At 43.4% G+C, this 6,412-nt stretch overlaps 1 pseudogene; it reads right to left on the reverse strand.

The window, feature by feature from the left end:
* Positions 1–317: 317 nt before the first annotated feature.
* LOC111531370 lies at positions 318–1,608 on the reverse strand (annotated as a pseudogene).
* Between the last annotated feature and the right edge of the window lie 4,804 nt (positions 1,609–6,412).

The raw sequence follows: 6,412 nt of genomic DNA on the forward strand, positions 1-6,412 counted from the left end.
CAAAAATTAGCCAGGCACGGTGGTGCACGCGTGTAATCCCAGCTACTGAGGGATGAGCATGAGAATGAAGGCTGAAGGATGAGAATCACCTGAACCCGGGAGGTGGCGGTTGCAGTGAGCTGACATCAAGCCACTGCGCTCCAGCCTGGGTGACAGAGTCAACCTGTCTCAAAAAAATGTCATTTTATAGCTCCGCACTGCAACTGCCCCCCACCCTTCCCTTCAATGACCACTTTTGCAGGCTTCAGGGGGACCAGGGAACAAAGCTGGGGCCTGGCAGCCCCACTACGCTGCCAGCTGGGAAAAACAAGTCACAATTACAAATTATCACAAGAATTAGTGCCTGTACTTGGGGGATCTGCAAAGTGAGGAGGCCCCAGCTCCCCTTGTATAGGGGTCCATTTGGCAGTGACCTTGCTCTGGAGACGATGATCTTCCTTCAGCCTGAGGGAACTGATGGTGATGAACCCGGCGGCATCACCTGGCTCCTAATCGCCCTGCACACTCATGCTCAGCAGCTCCTCGTTGTAGAGCGACAGTGGGAGCTCCCGGCTGAGGCTGTACACCCGGCCCTCGAAGACGGACACCTGCACTTTTCCTTCCACTCGCTCCTGGGACTTGGTGATGCAGTGGCGGGCAAATTCACACTCAGGGCTGTGCCAGAAGCCAGTATACACCAGCTCAGCAAATTTCAAGCCCAGGCCTTGTTTGATTTTGCGCACTTCCCGATCCATGGTGAAGTCCTCGATGTGTAAATGAGCATGGTAAAGGATGGTGCTTGCTGGGGTCTCATAGATGCCTCAGGACTTCATTGCAATGAAATGATTCTCCACGAAGTCAATACGGCCCAGGCCGTGCTTGCCTCTGGCTTCATTCAGTTACACGAAGAGCTCCTAGGAGGTCTGGTGGGTGGCGCCATCCTTGACGTTGGTCACCTTCACGGGGACCCCTTTTTTGAACTCAATCTCGAGAATATCAGGGGTGTTGGGGGCTTTGGTCAGGTCAGGGCTTATGAGCTGGGTTTCTCCAGGATTCCAGCCTCATGGCTCATATGCATGAGGTTCTTGTCCATGCTCCACGTGTTCTTGGGAGTGACCGGGATGGGAATCTGATGTTGCTTTGCATATTCCATCAGCTCGTTGAGGCCCTTGAACCAGTTGTAGAACTTGGGCATCCTCCGGGGAGAAATGACCTTAATCTGGGGGCCAGTGAGCAGGTGAGCTCAAACTGGACCTGATCATTCCCCTTTCCCATGATGCCGTAGGATACATACTTGGCCCCCTCCTGCTGGGTGATTTCCGCTTGTTTGTGGGTGATGCAGGGCCTAGCCAGAGAGGTGTGCAGGAGGTAGTGGTCCTCATACAGCGTGCTGGACTGGATGGCCGGCCACATGAACTCCTCCACAAACTCCCTGCTGACATCATTAATGAACATCTTTTTGGCCCCAAGCTTCCATACCTTCTTCCTGTCTTCCTCGATGTCTTCCTTCTGGCTGATGTTGGCCACGTAGGCAATGACGTCATGGCCTTGTTCCTTCAGCCATACGAGGCTACAGGAGGTGTCCAGGGCACCACTATGGGCCAGAACCATGGAGCCGTTGCTGGACATAGCGTCTGGGATTGGAGGTGCGAGTTCTCTGCTTCTGGAATCTGTCTTCACGGTGCAGTGAACCACTAGGACCCCAGGCAGCTGAGGCAGGTGATAGAGCAAGAGGAGGTAATTTTTTATAGCAACTGTACCAAACTAATACCATTCAGGTTAGAGGCAACACCAAAATCAATGAGAAATGTCAGGTAGGTTAGCACACTGACCAAGAGTTGGGGTGAACACGGGCCTCAGGCCCATGAGCCATGCTCAGACACTGGGTGGAGAGTGTTGTGGTGTACACTGAAGGAGCTTTGAACTCTCCTTTGGAGCACCAGCGTTGGTTTGGCTGTCAGATGTGCTTGGATTCAGTGCCTATCAACTGAGGAGCTGAACCTATTGAGAACTCTGTGTGTCAAAATTGGTCAGCATTTGGGGCAGTTCTGGGCTATCAGGTGGAGACAAGATTCCATGGCAGATATGAGCCAGAGTTGGAAAGAGAAAGGCATAGGAGGCAAGATAATGGCCCCCGAAAGAGGGCCACATCCCAATCTCCTGTGAATATGGTACCCTGCAATGGAGAAAGGGAATAAAGGTTGCAGATGGAATTAAGGTGGCTAACTCACTCGGCCTTAAAACTGGGAGATTGTTTTTGATTATTCAATCTAATTGCAAGAAGTCACGCTGGATTCAGGACCCTAAATGCAATGACAGGTGTCCTTGTAAGAGACAGAAGAGGAGACACAGACACAGAGGAGAAGGCCACGTGGAGACAGAGGCAGAGACTGGAGTGATGTGGCCACAAGCCCAGGGATGCCTGGAGCCCCCAGGAGCTGGGAGAGGGAGGAAGAATCCTCCCCTAGAGCCTCCAGAGGAAACTAAGTACACCTGTAGTGGTTTAAACTGTCCTTAGAGTCCTTAAAAGTAGACAAAATTCAAGGCCAGCCTGGGCATCATAGCAAAACATTGTCTCCACAAAAAAAAAAAAAAAAAAAAAAAGCCAGATATGGAGGCACACGCCTGTAATCTGATCTATTCTGTAGGCTGAGGCGAAAGAAATGCTTGATCGTAGGAGTTGGAGGCTGTAGTGAGCTATGACCGTGGCACTGCACTCCAGCCTGGGTGATAGGGCGAGACCTTATCTCAAAAAAATTAAAAGACTGGGTGCAGTGGCTCATGTCTGTAATCCCGGCACTTTGGGAGGCTGAGGCAGGAGGATTGCTTGATCCCAGGAGGTCGAGGCTGCAGTAAGCTGTAAGGACACCACTGCACTCCAGCCTGAGGAACAGAGCAAGACTCTGTCTCAAAAACAAAACAGAACAAAACAAAACAAACAAACAAACAAAAAACAGCAGAAGACTCAGAGATGAGTATGGTGGTCTCTGGAAGCTGGAAATGATGTTCATTTTATAGCCAGCCAGAAAGGGAGACCTCAATTCTGCAACCACAAGAAACAATTCTGCCACCATCCCTGAAAAGCAAGGAAATGAATTCTGCCCAACATCTTCTCTAATAGAATGCAGCCCTACTGACACCTTTTTGTTATTTTTTTCACTTTTATAATTATAACCACTTTAATGAATGATTTAATGTAAAAATTAGGAAAAAAATCAACATTCGTATCAGACCAAAGATCAGGTTTAAGAAATGAATACACCATATATCTGTTCAAAAGAGATTCCAGAAGGAAATTCACAAGGATTTTTCATTCTTGGTGAAAGAAAAATAAGAATTTTTCATTCTTATTTTATTTTTTAAAATAGCATCAACTTGTACTTGTGATTAAGAACTACATGTGTAGGTTTATGATGTTGTTACATTGCATGATGCTGAGCCTACCGACATCTTGATTTTAGCCCAATGAGGCTCTTGTTGAACTTCTCACTTCCAGAATTACTGAACTGTAGAAGTGTAAGAAAATAAATTTGCATCATTTAAGCAACTAAGTTTATAGCAATTCATGACAACAGCCATAGAAAATTAATAAATTGGCGAATGGGTGAGGGCCTGTAAATTCTGTATCTTCCCAGGAGGCAGCCATTTACCCAGTAATAATGCACTGTACATCAGGAATTATTGGGCCACAATGTGAGTCATTTCTAGTGGTGGGAATTGACTGCCGATCCCCGATACTATAGATACTATACCTTGGTCTTCTCACCTGTGAGCCATTGGGCACCCTTGTGAGTAACTAGGAAGGTTAACATAAGAGCCAGTGTCCCTGACCTACTCTTTCTCAAGGTGAAATTGACCTGTCATGGGCCCAGTGAGGGTTATCATTCAAAAAGCCAATGAGCCGGTGTAAACAGGAGATTCCTTTGAACCAGAGTATCCTCCAGGGGATGCACGATCCACATTCTACTTGCTTCAGAAACAACTTGGGTGTTCACCAAAAATGTGCAGTCCCAGGTCAAACACTCAGATTAGCTCAATGAAGGTTTCTGCAATGGGGCCTCGACTGTCTCATTTTCTGGTTCTCCAATGGATCCTTCCTGGTATCACCTCCCCATAAACACCTTACCCTCAAATCCTAGTCTCTGCTTGTGCTTCTAGGGGGAACTCAGTTTCCTACATTTAATTCTGCTCAAACCTCTACCGCAATAACCCTGCCATAACCCTACTATTAACTCTTTCAAGCAATCCATGTAAGTCGTATGAGCCATAGACAGATAAACTAAGTGTAAGAAATGTTGGAATAAACAGATCAAACATTTAGATTTCAACTCAAGTTTATTTATGTTTTTTTTCCAGTTGAAAAAGAAGGACAACTTACACAGAATAATGAATTCCCTAAAGGCAAAGGGAAAATATGTTTGCATGCTTATCTAATTAATATTGAAATCTGCATAAGATATTCAAACATATTTAAGTGCATAATTTAAATTTATACATGTTTGAGAAAATGTGAATTTATTGCATTGTAATACATAAATATTTCATAATACACAATATATTGATGTTGATACATTTATATGTATTGATATAATACTATAAAACATAAATATATAATTTATATAAATATAAATTTTATTTAGATGTTATAAGTTAGATAATTAGATAACTTGATTAGGTAAACATTAGAATTTTTAAATGAATGTACGATGTATAATATACAAATATATAAATACAATATATATGAATATATTATATAATAGAATGAATATATCATAATAGCATAAATATTACATATTATAGAAAGATATTTATGTTATGATGCAAGTTATATATTCATACGTAACTTTTTTTTTTTGAGATGGAGTCTCACTGTGTCGCCCAGGCTGGAGTGCAGTGGTGAGATCTCAGCTCACTGCAACCTCCGCCTCCTGAGTTCAAGCGATTCTCCTGCCTCAGCCTCCTGAGTAGCCACACCACGCCCAGCTAATTTTTGTATTTTTAGTAGAGATGGGGTTTTGCCATGTTGGCCAGGATGGTTTCAATCTCCTGACCTTATGATCCACCTGTGTTGGCCTCCCAAAGTGCTGGGATTACAGGCATGAGCCACCACGTGTAATTTATATGCAATATATTATATGTAATATAATATAGTGTGTATTTTATGAATGTGATATAATTTTATAATATATCTTATAGAGCCATATAACTTATAAAATATACCTAAAGACACATATTATATAATATGTACTATTTGCATTATTAACAATAAATATTATAATAATTACTACATTAAATCATTTGTGATACAATTATTAACAAATATACACAAGGTAAAGTTGTTCTAATAAATTTTGAAGAAACCAATGATAGAACACGATGTGCCTGGAAATCAAGTGATCTCTTATAGGTGTTATGTTAAGAATGAAGGCTAGGCATTTCATGTTAAAAATGAAGGCTCATGCCTGTAATCCCAGCACTTTGTTAGGCCAAGGCAGGAGGATCGCTTGAGTCCAGGAGTTTGAGACCAGCTTGGGCAATATAATGAGACCTTATCTCTACAAAAAATATAAATGTTAGCTGGGCGTGGTGGTGCACACCTGTAGTCCCAGCTACTCAGGAGGCTGAGGCAGGAAGATTACCTTAGCCCAGGAGGTCAAGGCGACAGTGAGTCATAACTTCACCACTGCACTCCAGCCTGGGTGACAGATTGAGACCCTGTCTCAAAAACAAAACAAAAACAAAACAAAACAACAACAACAACAAAAAGACTCTCACTTTCCTTCAAAGTTTCCATATTGCATAATTAGGAGATATTTACAAACAAATCTACTATCTTTGTTTCAGTAAATAAACTGATGTAAATCTTTTTTTCCCCAAAAAAGCTGTTAGAAAAACCTTTAAAAATTGAATTAAGATATTCTGTGTTAAAATTAGGTTTTAGTAGGCTGGAGAAGCACATTCCTAAAACTACACAGGCAAGTATGTTACCAATGTGATATGGTCCGGCTGTGTCCCCACCCAAATCTCATCTTGAATGTATTCCCATGTGTTGTGGGAGGGACCCAGTGGGAGATAATTTGAATCACGGGGGTGGTTTGCCCCATACTGTTCTCATGGTAGTGGGTGGGTCTCATGAGATCTGATGGTTTTATGAGGGGTTTCCGCTTTTGCATCTTCCTCATTTTCTCTTGCTGCCGCCATGTAAGAAGTGCCTTTCACCTCCCGCCATAATTCTGAGGCCTACCCAGCAACGTGGAACTGTAAGTCCAATGAAACCTTTTTTTCTTCCCGGTCTCAGGTATGTCCTTATCAGCAACATGAAATGGACTAAGACACAATGCAATAAAAGTTTGCACTGAAGTAGCATTTGGACCAATGAGGGCAGGTGTGCTATTGAATGCCCCTGTGTCCTCCTTTCTCCCAACCCTTGGCA

This window comes from Piliocolobus tephrosceles, chromosome Y (assembly GCF_002776525.5).
Source record: "Piliocolobus tephrosceles isolate RC106 chromosome Y, ASM277652v3, whole genome shotgun sequence".
Classification (NCBI taxonomy): domain Eukaryota; kingdom Metazoa; phylum Chordata; class Mammalia; order Primates; family Cercopithecidae; genus Piliocolobus; species Piliocolobus tephrosceles.